Source organism: Arachis hypogaea, chromosome 19 (assembly GCF_003086295.3).
Source record: "Arachis hypogaea cultivar Tifrunner chromosome 19, arahy.Tifrunner.gnm2.J5K5, whole genome shotgun sequence".
Classification (NCBI taxonomy): Eukaryota; Viridiplantae; Streptophyta; class Magnoliopsida; order Fabales; family Fabaceae; genus Arachis; species Arachis hypogaea.
This window is the reverse complement of record NC_092054.1, coordinates 103,404,887-103,420,161: the sequence shown is the minus strand read 5'-3', so window position 1 is coordinate 103,420,161 and position 15,275 is coordinate 103,404,887. Positions and strand designations below refer to the sequence as shown.

Sequence of the window (15,275 nt, the reverse complement as noted above, 5' to 3'; positions counted from 1 at the left end):
GAACGCTCCGACCAGTACAGAAGATCTCGTCCGAGATCGACCTACAGTTTCAGGTAACCCTTGGAACATTGACGCCGTTGCTGAGGAACCTAGAAGTCATCCCATCACCATGGTGGACAACCTTGACAACGACCACAACTCTGAATTGGAGAACAGAACACCACATAAGAACACGAAAGTCACACTAGATGATACTTCTCAACCTAATAAAGACAAGAACTCACCAAACATGGGAGCCATAGAGGCACTTCAGGATCGCCTAAAACAACTCGAAAAAGAGGTAGAGTATCAACACAAAACCGAGAGAGACCTACGAAGGGAGGCTAGGCGACGCCACGAATTAAAGGACAAGCTCCTAAAACTCGAAGCCGATCTCAAAGCTAAAACTACCCGATCCAGCCACAAAAATAGCTCCCGCAAGGATCAAGGCCCATTCACCGAAGAGATTATGAAGGCCAAAATCCCAAAAGATTTCAAACCCCCCGATGTAACTCTATACGATGGCACATCAGATCCCAGCCATCATCTCAGTAACTTCAGAAGTAGAATGTATCTCACCGACGCCTCAGATGCAGTCCGCTGCAAAGCCTTCCCGACTACCTTGACAAAGACAGCAATTAAATGGTTCGACAATTTGCCCCCCAGGTCCATCTCAAGCTTTGACGACTTAGCCAAAAAATTTCTAGCTAGATTCTCCATTCAGAAGGACAAAACTAAACACGCCCCAAGTCTACTAGGAATCAAGCAAGGAGATCGGGAAAGTCTCCGTAGCTACATGGAAAGATTCAACAAGGCATGTTTGGACATACAAAGTCTACCAACAGAAGTAGCCATTATGGGTCTCATCAATGGCTTACGAGAGGGACCTCTTAGTCACTCCATATAAAAAAGACATCCCACATCTCTAAATAAAGTACAGAAATGAGCCGAGAAATACATCAACATGGAGGAAAACTCTCGACTAGGAGAGACCTCAAAATTCGAATTCTCCTACTCCTCCCGAGATAAGGATAAAGAGTCCAAGAAAAAAGAAGACCAACATAGAGAAAAGACCAAGAAATACCACAATTACACCCCTCTCCGGGTGTGTCTTGTAGATGTCTATTGAGAAGTATGCCATACTGAAAAAATACCTCCACCTCGACCACTCAAAAGCAAGAAAGGAGGAGGAAATCGGACAGAATACTGTGAATACCATCGAATCTATGGACATCCCACCAATGAGTGCTTTGATTTAAAGAATGTCATAGAAAAATTGGTAAGAGAAAGGAGATTAGATTGGCACTTAGCCAACAAATCAGATGAGCCAAGAAAAAGAAGAAGGGACGAGGAAGTCGGACGACCTGAACGACCACCTCGTACCCCGGAGAGACATGTCCACATGATACGCGGAGGATTTGCGGGAGGTGGAATCTCCAGATCATCTCGCAAACGACATCTAAAGGAAGTATATCATGTCGAGGGACGGGAAGGAGCACCCGACCTCCCCACTATCACCTTCACCAAAGAAGACGCAGCCGGCATCATCCCGGGACATGACGATCCCATGGTCATCACTATCATATTGGCCAACGCCAACCTCCACCGCACATTGGTAGACCAGGGATGCTCGGCTGACATACTGTTCAATACCGCCTTCGACACACTCGGCCTAGAGGAAAAAGAACTTAGAGCATATCCGAATAGCCTATTCGGGTTAGGAGACACCCCAATCCAACCGCTTGGATACATCTCACTTCACACAACCTTTGGAGAAGGAAACCGGTCAAAGATATTCAACATAGACTACATCGTGATCGATGTAAGTACAACCTACAATGCCTTGATAGGTCGGACAATGCTAAATCAACTCGGCGCAGTAGTCTCGACTCCACATCTGTGCATGAAGTTCCCAACCACATAAGGGATCGCTACAACAAGAGCAGATCAGAAGACAGCACGGCGCTATTACAATGAAAGTCTGAACCTTAGGGGCAAAGGAGAAGAAATCCACACCATTGAACTCGGGAGAGTTCGAAGGCGGGAAGAACTTCGTCCACAACCTGAAGGTGAGACAGAAAAAGTCCAAATCGGAAATACTTCAGAAAAATAACTAACATTGGCACAATCCTAAAAGGATACCTAAAGGAGTCCCTCATACAATTCTTAAGAGACAAGGTCGACCTCTTTGCATGGAAGGCCGCAGACATGCCGGGCATAGACCCTAAGTTAATGTGCCACAAGTTGGCAGTTTACCCAGTATCTCGGTCAGTACAGCAGAGACGTAGAAAGCTCGAACCAGAATGATCCCAAGCTGTAGAAGAGCAGGTACAAGCTCTACTGGAGGTAGGATTCATAAGAGAAGTCAAATACCCACTATGGCTAGCTAACGTCGTCTTGGTGAAAAAATCAAATGGGAATTGGCAGATGTGCACCGACTACACTAATCTCAACAAAGCCTGCCTAAAAGATCCTTATCCACTCCCAAGTATCGACGCTTTGGTGGATGCCTCCTCTGGATTCAAATACCTCTCATTTATGGACGCCTATTCAGGATACAATCAAATCCCGATGTACCCACCTGACCAAGAAAAAACCTCATTTTTAACCCCAAAAGCAAACTACTGCTACATCGTCATGCCATTCGGACTCAAAAATGCAGGAGCCACTTATCAAAGATTAATGAATAAGGTCTTCAAAGATCACATCGGAAAAGTCATGGAAGTCTACGTAGACGACATGTTAATAAAGACACGAAGTGAAGAATCGTTATTGTCCAATCTCACCCAAGTATTCAACACTATAAGAGGGCATGGCATGCGACTTAACCCTACAAAATGCACCTTCGCAGTGGAAGCAGGCAAATTCTTGGCTTTTATGCTCAGACAAAGAGGAATTGAGGTAAATCCGGATAAATTCCGCGCTATACTTGACATGAAGAGTCCGACCTATGTCAAAGAGGTACAACAACTCAACGGAAGATTGGCAGCCTTGTCTAGATTTCTAGCTGAATAAGCAATAAGATCTCTCCCTTTCTACGCCACTCTAAGGAAGGGAAAGAGGTTTGAATGGATAGCAGAGTGCGAGCAGGCCTTCCAGGATTTCAAAAGGTTCTTGGGACAACCACCTATTCTAACTTGGCCATGGGAAGGAGAGCCATTTATATTGTACCTCACAGTAGGCAATCGGGCAGTAGCCTCAGCACTAGTCCGAGAGGACGATAGTGCACAACAACCTATATACTTCATCAGCAAAGCACTACAAGGGTCCGAACTAAACTACCAAAAAATAGAAAAATTTGCCTATGCTCTTACACTAACATCCCGACGACTTCGCCCATATTTCCAAGCCCATATCATCAGGGTTCGGACCAACCAGCCCATAAAAGGCATTCTGCAGAAGACAGACTTAGCAGGAAGAATCTTACAGTGGGTAGTCGAGTTGTCCGAATTCGATCTTCAATATGAAGCTCGGACAGCCATCAAATCACAGTATCTGGCCGACTTCATTGCAGAGTTTACAGACACCTCGGAAATCCCTACAGAATGGAGCTTCTACGTAGACGGTTCCTCAAACAAAATCGGAAGTAGCGCAGGCATAATAATAGAAAGCGATCGGGGAACCCAAATCGAACTTTCCCTCAAATTCAGGTTCCCTGCTTCAAATAACCAGGCTGAATATGAGGCACTACTAGCTAGTTTGAAGCTGGCTAAAGAGGTTGGAGCTCAAAAGCTTATCATCTTCAGCGACTCACAAGTAGTCACCTCACAAATAGCAGGGAGCTACCAAGCCAAGGATCCCACCATGAAAAAGTACTTGGACAAAACCAGAGAATAGCTCAGACAACTCAGGGAATATGAGGTACGCCACAAACCTCGGGAATAGAATGCTCGATCTGATGCACTCTCAAAACTAGCCAGCACCAAAACAGGGGGCAACAATAGAAGCCTCATCCAGGAGATGCTGTAGAACCCGTCAATCTCGGAAGAAGAAAAGGTCTTAGCCATAATAGGTCCGGATCAAGGATGGATGACTCCCATAATTAACTACCTCAAAACAAAAACACTCCCTACAGATAAGAAGGAGGCAAAGAGGTTAAAGCGGGAAGCACAATACTATACCATCATAAACAATACTCTATAAAAGAGAGGGATTTCAACACCGCTGTTAAAATGTGTGCCAACTTCCAACTGATGCCAGGGCATCTTGGCCAGTTTCACTGACCTTTTCTTTACTGTTTATAGGTTAGTTTCATGCATTTCTTTAGGAAATAAGCTAGTTTTGGGTAAATATTCACTTATGCCTTGACTCAAGCATACATTGTGCATTTTACATGTTTTCATGAGGATTTTGCATAAGTTTAGTGACAAATATTATGTTGCATTACTCATGACTTGGACTAGAGCTTTGATGCACTTTGTTGCTTGATTTCAGGACCAAAAAGAAGCAAGAAAAGGGGAGGTAACTTGCAAAGATTAATGAGAAAAGTGATTGCCAATAACACTCTCAAAAAGCCATCAATGCCCACGTTAGAGAGTCACGTTAACCAAGTTAACGTGAACTCTAACGTGGAGAAAAGAAGTTGAGCCAACGTTAGTGACACTCAACATTGTCACTAACATTGGCAATTACTCATAAGTGGCCACGTTAGAAGCCATGTTAACCTAGTTAACGTGGCCTCTAACGTTAAGGGGGAGGGAGAGAAGCCAACGTTAGTGACACTCAACATTGTCACTAACGTTGGCCTATAGTGCTAAGTACCACGTTAACTCCCACGTTAACTTGGTTAACGTGGGAACTAACGTAGAAGATGAAGAGTTGTCGACAATGTTAGTGACACTCAACATTGTCACTAACGTTGAAGCAACCACACAACCCCCAAGAGTCACGTTAACTTCCACGTTAACTTGGTTAACGTGGAAGCTAACGATGAGAAATGAAGGATGTGCCAACGTTAGTGACACTCAACATTGTCACTAACGTTGGGATGGCTAAAAGAGGGCCACGTTAGAAGCCATGTTAACCTAGTTAACGTGGACTCTAAAGTGAGACCTAGGGGCACATTAGAACGTTAGTGACAATGTTGAATGTCACTAACGTTCTCGAAGGATGGCAAGGGCCACGTTAGAAGCCACGTTAACCTAGTTAACGTGAGCTTTAACGTGAAGCAAGAAGGGGCACACTGGAACGTTAGTGACAATGTTGAGTGTCACTAACGTTCTCGAAGGTTGACAAGGCAACGTTAAAAGCCACGTTAACCTAGTTAACGTGGGTTTTAACGTGAGGCAAAAGGGGTGCATTGGAACGTTAGTGACAATGTTAAGTGTCACTAACGTTCCCGAACTTGGACTTTCAATAAATGATTAACACTCCTTACGCCCTGAGCTTAAGTCTCTGCCCACTCTGCACTTTCTCTCTGCAAGTAAAGCCAAGCCCAAATAAAGAAAGGAACTGCTTCAAACTCAAGATCCAAAGGCCCAAGACTTGAAGAGTGAACTAGAAGCTGAGAAGAGTAGTATATATAGGAGTAGCTTTGAATTGTAAAATAGTTCTGGAGGCTGAAGAACCACTCTCTGTATTTTACTTTCTTTGCAATTTCTAGTTTTATGATGTATTTTCCATCTTTGTTTTCATCTTCAAGAGCTATGAACAACTAAACCCCTTTCATTGGGTTAGGGAGCTCTGTTGTAATTTGATAGATCAATACTAATTTTCATTGTTCTTCTTCTATCTTTCCTCTTGATTTTACTTGAAAGCTTTCGGTCTTCATCCAATTGAGTAGTTATCTTGGAAGAGAAGCTATTCAAACTTGGATCTCTTTTGAACCTTGGAAGAGGAATGAAGAGATCAAGCTAGAAATGCTTTCTCATGCTAGACCAAATTGGGTTTGGATGGGTATGTGACTGTAACCCTCTCAATACTTGGTTTGGGAAATGCATGTGGTATAATCAGTGACCATACTTCATCTCTTCTCATGAGCAATTGACCAAGGAATTGGCTATTGATTAAGATTTGAGAGATTGAATTGCAAGAAATTGTAATTCAATCACTTAAGATTGCCAAGGAGATCAATGAGTGCATTGATTGAGGAAGAGATGAAAATGAACTTGATCCGGAGAATTGCAACATCTCCTAAGCCCAAAGAACTCCCCATCTCTAATCTTACCCATTCTCTTTAATTTCTGCCATTTACTTTTATGAGCGAATCCCCCATTCTCATTTACAATTCTGTAATTTATTTTCAGTCATTTACTTCCAGTCATTTAATTCTAGCATTTACTTTTCTGTTATTTACATTCCCACCATTTTATTTTCTGCAACTCTCAACCCAAATTCTGGATTCACTCAACTAGAACATTCTTCTAATTAAAGTTGCTTGATCAATCAATCTCTGTGGGATTCGACCTCACTCTATTGTGAGTTTTTACTTGACGACAACTTCGGTACACTTGCCGAAGGGAGATTTGTTGAGAGACAAGTTTTCCGTGCATCAAGTTTATGGCGCCGTTGCCGGGGATTGATTGTGCATTAACAATGATTAGATTGGAAGATCACTAGATTGAGCATTTTATTTTGTGAATTTCATTTTTCTGTTTGAGTGATTTACTTTTTGTTTTAGTTAAACTTCTTCCCTTCTCCATCTACTCTTTTGTTTTTCTTTGTTATTTTCAATTCTGTTTGCTAACCCACTAACTGTTTGATATATTGCATCACCCACAACTAACATCAATTCTGACACAAATACTGTCTGCACCTATTTTCTCTGCTTGTACTTGTTGGTTGTATGACAGGGAGAAGAAGCGGGGCTTCAACTTCCTTTGATTCTGAACCAGAGAGAACCTTCCTTAGACTAAAGAGGGAGGCAAAAGAAAAATGAGTAGTTGGTGCTGAAGAAGAGGAGGAACAGTTTGAGGAATACTTTGAACCAAACATGGAAGAAAACATGGAAAATCATCATGAAGAAGAGATTCACAACCATGGCAGAGGAGGTGGAGCAAATCATGCTGGGGAGGATAGAAGAGTTTTGGGCTCTTACATTAATCCAAACCCAGGCAATTGTCGAAGTAGCATCCAAAAGCCAACAATCCATGCCAACAACTTTGAACATAAACCATAGCTCATCACCCTTGTTCAGAACAACTGTTCATTTGGAGGAGGTGTTCAAGAAGATCCCAACCAACATTTGACCACCTTCCTGAGAATATGTGACACAGTGAAATCTAATGGTGTTCATCCTGACGCCTATAGATTGCTCTTATTTCCCTTCTCACTTAGAGACAAGGCAGCCAAGTGGCTGGAATCTTCCCAAGGGAGAGCTTGACAACTTGGGAGGATGTGGTGAACAAATTCTTAGCAAGATTCTACCCTCCTCAACGAATCAATAGGCTGAGAGCTGAGGTTCAAACCTTCAGGCAACAGGATGGTGAGACTCTGTATGAAGCATGGGAGAGGTTCAAAGACTTAACAAGGAGGTGTCCACCTGACATGTTCAACGAATGGGTCCAGCTGCACATTTTCTATGAAGGGCTCTCTTATGAGTCAAAGAAGGCAGTAGACCATTCATCTGGAGGGTCCTTGAACAAGAAGAAGACCATTGAGGAAGCCATAGATGTTATTGAAACAGTAGCAGAAAACGACTACTTCTATGCTTCCGAAAGAGGGAACACAAGAGGAGTGATGGAGCTAAACAATGTGGATGCTCTGTTGGCCCAAAACAAGCTCATTACCCAGCAGCTGGCTGACCTCACCAAGAAGATGGAGATGAACCAAGTAGCAGCAATCTCCACTTTATCAACAACACAAGAAGGAGTAAACCACGAAGCAGAAGGGAGTCAGGAGCAAGCCAACTACATTGGGAATTCACCAAGGAAAAACTGTGATCCATACTCTAAGACCTACAACCCTGGATGGAGAAATCACCCGAACTTTAGGTGGGAGGTGAGCAAGATCAAAACCAAGACCAGAGACGTTACAACTCCAACAACAATGCAGCTCACCAACAATTCACCCAGAGGACATCTCATCACCCCACAACAACACTTCTCCACATACTTATCAAAACCAAAACTGCACATCTGCTCCGAACCACTCATCAATTGATGATAGACTCTCTAAGATTGAAGCCTTACTTGATGGAATATGCCAAGAGATTCAAGAAAATAAGGTGTTCAAAGAGGAGGTGCAAGCCAATATTAAGAACCAGGGAGAAACCATTAGGAAGATGGAATTCCAGGTGGGATATTTAGCCGAGAAGATTCCCAAACCTACTGATAGCTTCCCAAGTGACACTGAGAAAAACCCCAAGGGAGAAGCAAAGAAAGTAAAATGGGAAGATTGCAAAATGGTCACTACAAGTGATCAAGAGATTGAAGACAATCAAGGCAAAAAGTGCAAACAACCTGAAGACAACTCAACAAAGGAGGAGGATAGAGATCACAAAGAACCAGAAATCTCACAACAAGAGCTGCTAAAGCTCTATGCACCATTCCCTCAACTGCTCAATGGTGCTGTGGGAAAAAGAATATACTCAAGGTTCCTAGACTTGTTTGCATCTCTGCATGTGAACATACCATTCATCAAGGCAATTCAACAAATGCCTGCATTCATCAAGTATATGAAGGAACTTCTTCTAAGGAAAAGCTCACTCAAGGGAGGGCAGACTATAGTGATGAACAAGGAATGTAGTGCACTTATTCAGCCTGAGCTGCCTACAAAAAGAAGAGACCCAGGAAGCTTTCATATCCCTTGTGCCATAGGTGAAACTATGTTCGAAGGAGCACTATGTGATTTGGGGGCCAACATCAACTTACTACCTTTATCCCTGGCGAAGAGGCTGCAGATTAATGAGATAATGCCCACAAATGTCATTATCAGACTGGCTGACAAAACTCAAAAGCAAGCAATAGGAGTGGTGGAAAATTTGCTGCTAAAGGTTGGGAAGTACTTTCTCCCAACAGACTTTGTCATTCTAGACATGGAAGAGAGTCATACTCACCCAATCATATTGGAAAGACCATTCCTAGCTATGGCCAGAGCACTTATCGATGTAGAGAAAGGGGAGCTAATATTGAGAATTCATGATGAACGACTCAGCTTCAATGTCTTCAACTTCTCACAAGAAACAGATCAAAAGGACAAGGAACTAAGCATAAATGATAAGGAGACACTGAAGGAGGAGACAAGCACTGAAGCACAGCTAGTTCATTCTGAAACCCCCTCAACTGATAAACAAGGAAAACAGCAACTGCCACAGCTCAAAGAAAAATTGGAGGAACCCAAACCTCTAGAGGCAAGTGAAGACAACATCACAACTCCTTGGAGAAAAGAGGTCACCAAGGGGAAGGCAACCTCAAAAGAAACAAAGAAGAAGGTACCAAGGAAATGGAGGAACAAGAAGATCCCTACGGAAGATTTCTCTCCAGGGGATAGAGTTGTCTCATCTTACTTCCCAGATATTCCTCCTAATCTCCCTACTGTACCATCTTAGTTACCTAAGTCTTCACTATCAACAGAGTTCTTTCCTTGGAACATATGGAGATCATTGACCCAACCAATGGATACAAATCCACAGCAAGAGGGGAGGACTTTAAGCACTACCAACCACCATGATGAAAGAAAAACGTCAAGCTAGTGACGATAAAGAAGCGCTTCATGGGAGGCAACCCATGTTTTATATGCTTTCAGATGATAATGAATAAGTCAATCTTTATGAGCTTCAACCCAAACTTAACAAACAATTGGTGAAAATCTTCTTATGCAGAATATAGTGAGGAACAAGTTTGGTGTTCAAAGCAAACCAAGTTGCATGCTAGTCTTGGGAACTTTGAACACAAAACTTTCATCACAGTGCTTCAAACTAAGTTTGGTGTCACCCCATGGTGCCACCAAAATGCATATAAGGAACCACCAATAGTTAGTTAGTTAGTTGAAATTCATAAACAAACAATCAAATCCTTTCTTTCAATTTATTCTAGCCGTAGAGTTTTAATTTTCTTATATATTAATTCCCTTATTTCAAATCATTATAGGAAAGGAAAAGAAGCATAAAAAGGGATTGTTTGGACAATTAAATGGGGGAGATTTCGCCACTTAATGAAGAGCACTACACACATGTCTCAAAAGGGAACGCATGGGGAAACGTTGCCATGCAACATTGGAAAAAGAAGACCCTTGAAGAACGAACCAATCACTCTCATTAAAGTGATGATCCTTGTCTTTCCTTCATACACAACCCCATCCGTTCATCTAGTAAACATTCATGCAATCCACACCCTTCATCCACTCATGATTTTCTTATATAAGTGAACCTTAGTGCATGCTCACTCCTCTTATTCAAATTCCCACTCTCCATACTTCTATTGGCACACTAAACCCTTCATCACAAATTACTTTAACCAACCCACTCTTCATCTATCCGAAACCTCAAATCTCCTCAAACAACAACTCAAGTCATGGCATCATCAAGCTCAAAGAGGCAAAAGAAGAAGGAACCTATGGTGAGTGCTCCCTTTGATGACAAGAGATTCAAGACTGCCTTTCATGAGCATGAATTTGAGCGGATAAGTGCCAGAAAGATATTGCCAGAGTTAATCTTCCAAATCAATGCCAATGAATCACCACAGATTTGGAGAAAAATCGAACAGAGGGGGTGGCAATTGCTCACCAGTCCAGAGGGAAGATCAATGGAAACCTCATCAAAGAATTCTATGCAAATGCAGTTAGGGAGGATAAGACCAAAGCCCCAACCTTCAAAAGCTATGTGAGAGGAAAGGAGGTGGATTTCAGCCCAAGTGCCATAACAAGAGCTCTTCATTTGAAATCTCCTCATTTTGATGAGGAGAGTTATCAGGCAAGGATAAGTAGAAGCCCCGATAAGGATGAGCTCTCAGAGATAGCATCAGATATCTGTGTCATAGCCGCTGACTGGGAGAGGTACTCAGATGGGAGACCAAAATTCATAAAAAGGGGAGACCTTCACCCTGAAGCCAAAGGGTGGTTTGAGCTTGTAAGGAGGTCCATCCTACCAGCTGCTAATAATTTAGAGGTCAACATCAATCGAGCCACTATGGTACAATGCTTAGTACAAGGTGGGGAAATCAAAGTGCATGAGCTCATTGCCGAAGGGATTCAAGAGTCAGCTGAGAAAGCTGACTCAGGTGCCAGACTTTGGTACCCCAGCACCATTCTCCGCTTGTGCAACAAGGCCAAGGTAATATTTGAGGACAGCAGCCCAGACTGGGTGAACCCAGGGAGGCCAGTCACACTCGAGCGAATGGTCTATACCACACCGGCTCAGCAACTAAGAAGGCCACATATAGGAAGGCAAAGGGCCCAGGAAGGAGCTCACCAAGAAGAATACCATCAGGAAGAATATCAACAAGAAGAGCATCATGACCTAGCCAACTTGAATATGACTCACCTTCTAAGAGCCATTGAAGATTTAGGACAGAGACATATGGAAGACAAGAGCAAATACTGAACCGGCTGAGTCAACAGGAAGCATGGCAAAAACAACAAATGGAGCAGCAGCAGGAACGCTACTCCCAGCTAACTCAAGCCATCAACCAAGTGAATGAGAGGCAAGAGCTTCAAGAGAAGCACTTGCAAGAGCTCAACCAGCGGCGGATAGCCCAAATGAAAACTTTCAATGAGTTCAGTGTACTCAATGAAGGAAGGCAACTACATAGGGAGGAGTTCTATGTAAACACTCAAGCCGAGTTGAACTACATGACCAGTAATATGCATCATCTACACTATGCCATCCCACATATGATGAAGTCCAAAAAGAATTTGTAGAACAAGAAGAGAGGAAAGTGAAACAGCAAAAGGAGACACTCAAGAAGAAGATGGAAGATAGTGGTTTCTGGAAGAAGCTGCTTGGAAAAGGCAAAGGAAGTGGGAGCACAAGCACTCAGGAAAGACACAATGAGGACAAGCAAGGAGGGGAGCACGGGCATCCACATGAATGAAAGGTGGTGGAGTTCCTTTTAGTCCATCGTTTTCTATGCTTTAAATAAGGAAGATCTTGTATGAAATAGAACCTGCTTCCATGTCATGTTAAAAAAATTTTTTCTGTCTTTTAAGTTTTCTTTCTGAATAGGTCCATGATTTCTGGTTTAAATGTCACTGCATCATTCCCTTATTTACTTGTAAGCTTGTCCATTTTAAATCAAATGAAGAAGAGAATGATTGTTTTCAAAAGACCAGGGTAGAGTTCATATTGTTGAAGTGCATTCATGAATCTTTAGGGTAGTTATAAGTTAGCTATGTTGGTTCAACCACAAGGCTAGGATGACAACTATCTGACCTGAATACTTGACTTTGGATATACTCATGAGACTAAGATAATAACAAGATCCTAAGAAAAGAAAAGGGAAAGAACAATGGAAGTGAAAAACAAAAGAAAAAAGAGTAAGCAATAAGGCTAGGCATCAATAGTTTTAATCTTGAGGCAAGTGTCTGTGGTGCTCCTGTGTGAGAGATCTACTTGGATGAATAAGCTCTTAGGGGTGCTTTATCACTTGGTAACTTGGGTTAACTAACCCGGGATTATCAGCTGAAAATCCACTATCAAGAGTAACCCTCACTACAGAGCATTTAGTAACCCAAAGAGGTGCTGGACACTAAGGTCTCAAGAAAAGAAAATAAATAAACTATATGCATGTGGTGTGTATGTATGGGGAGAGACTTGAGGGAGTAAGTCCTTAGGGTGCTTCAACACCTAACACCTTGAACCAACTGGTTCGGAGTGTTGGCTGAAAGCTTATCTTAAAGAGTTGCCCCTTTACAGAGCGCTTAGCCTAAATAACACAAATAACCCTTGAAATAACAATAAAGGATCAATGAATAAAAGTCTCATGAGATATAAACAAAGTAAGGTTTAGGGAATGATAAAGTCTGAAAGCCAGTAATGAATGAACCTAAGTTGCTATGATGAAACCACCATAAAATCAGTAATATGACTTCCACAAGAATGACTCATTCCTCTGGATATTCCATTCATCATTTTCTTGTTCCAGTACTTGCTTAGGACAAGCAAGCTTTAAGTTGGTTTGTGATGCCAGGGCATCTTGGCAGTTTCACTACCTTTTCTTTACTGTTTTTAGGTAGTTTCATGCATTTCTTTAGGAAATAAGCTAGTTTGGGTAAATATTCACTTATGCCTTGACTCAAGCATACATTGTGCATTTACATGATTTCATGAGGATTTTGCATAAGTTTAGTGACAAATATTATGTTGCATTACTCATGACTTGGACTAGAGCTTTGATGCACTTTGTTGCTTGATTTCAGGACCAAAAAGAAGCAAGAAAAGGGAGTAACTTGCAAAGATTAATGAGAAAAGTGATTGCCAATAACACTCTCAAAAAGCCATCAATGCCCACGTTAGAGAGTCACGTTAACCAAGTTAACGTGAACTCTAACGTGGAGAAAGAAGTTGAGCCAACGTTAGTGACACTCAACATTGTCACTAACGTTGGCAATTACTCATAAGTGGCCACGTTAGAGGTTAACGTGGCCTCTAACGTTAAGGGGGAGGGAGAGAAGCCAACGTTAGTGACACTCAACATTGTCACTAACGTTGGCCTATGGTGCTAAGTACCACGTTAACTCCCACGTTAACTTGGTTAACGTGGGAACTAACGTAGAAGATGAAGAGCTGTCGACAACGTTAGTGACACTCAACATTGTCACTAACGTTGAAGCAACCACACAACCCCAAGAGTCACGTTAACTTCCACGTTAACTTGGTTAACGTGGAAGCTAACGATGAGAAATGAAGGATGAGCCAACGTTAGTGACACTCAACATTGTCACTAACGTTGGGATGGCTAAAAGAGGGCCACGTTAGAAGCCACGTTAACCTAGTTAACGTGGACTCTAACGTGAGACCTAGGGGCACATTGGAACGTTAGTGACAATGTTGAATGTCACTAACGTTCTCGAAGGATGGCAAAGGCCACGTTAGAAGCCACGTTAACCTAGTTAACGTGAGCTTTAACGTGAAGCAAGAAGGGGCACACTGGACGTTAGTGACAATGTTGAGTGTCACTAAAGTTCTCGAAGGTTGACAAGGCAACGTTAAAAGCCACGTTAACCTAGTTAACGTGGCTTTTAACGTGAGGCAAAAGGGGTGCATTGGAACGTTAGTGACAATGTTAAGTGTCACTAACGTTCTCGACTTGGACTTTCACTAAATGATTAACACTCCTTACGCCCTGAGCTTAAGTCTCTGCCCACTCCGCACTTTCTCTCTGCAAGTAAAGCCAAGCCCAAATAAAAAAGGAACTGCTTCAACTCAAGATCCAAAGCCCAAGACTTGAAGAGTGAACTAGAAGCTAAGAAGAGTAGTATATATAGGAGTAGCTTTGAATTGTAAAATAGTTCTGGAGGCTGAAGAACCACTCTCTGTATTTTACTTTCTTGCAATTTCTAGTTTTATGATGTATTCTCCATCTTTGTTTTCATCTTCAAGAGCTATGAATAACTAAACCCCTTTCATTGGGTTAGGGATCTCTGTTGTAATTTGATAGATCAATACTAATTTTTATTGTTCTTCTTCTATCTTTCCTCTTGATTTACTTGAAAGCTTTCGGTCTTCATCCAATTGAGTAGTTATCTTGGAAGAGAAGCTATTCAAACTTGGATCTCTTTGAACCTTGGAAGAGGAATGAAGAGATCGAGCTAGAAATGCTTTCTCATGCTGGACCAAATTGGGTTTGATGGGTATGTGACTGTAAACCCTCTCAATACTTGGTTTGGGAAATGCATGTGGTATAATCAGTGCCCATACTTCATCTCTTCTCATGAGCAATTGACCAAGGAATTGGCTATTGATTAAGATTTGAGAGATTGAATTGCAAGAAATTGCAATTCAATCACTTAAGATTGCCAAGGAGATCAATGAGTGCATTGATGAGGAGAGATGAAAATGAAATTGATCCAGAGAATTGCAACATCTCCTAAGCCAATGAACTCCCCATCTCTAATCTTACCCATTCTCTTTAATTTCTGCCATTTACTTTTATGAGCAAATCCCCCATTCCCATTTACAATTCTGCAATTTATTTTCAGTCATTTACTTCTAGTCATTATTCTAGCATTTACTTTTCTGTTATTTACATTCCGCATTTTATTTTCTGCAACTCTCAACCAAATTATGGATTCACTCAACTAGAACATTCTTCTAATTAAAGTTGCTTGATCAATCAATCCCTGTGGGATTCGACCTCACTTATTGTGAGTTTTTACTTGACGACAACTTCGGTACACTTGCCGAAGGAGATTTGTTGAGA

The 15,275-nt window shown here is 42.0% G+C and overlaps 1 non-coding gene across 1 annotated transcript; it reads right to left on the bottom strand.

Moving 5' to 3' along the window:
• Window positions 1-7,362: 7,362 nt before the first annotated feature.
• LOC112782036 (small nucleolar RNA R71) lies at window positions 7,363-7,466 on the bottom strand. The gene has a single exon (XR_003192779.1). It is a non-coding gene; the product is annotated as a small nucleolar RNA R71 (small nucleolar RNA).
• Window positions 7,467-15,275: the final 7,809 nt, after the last annotated feature.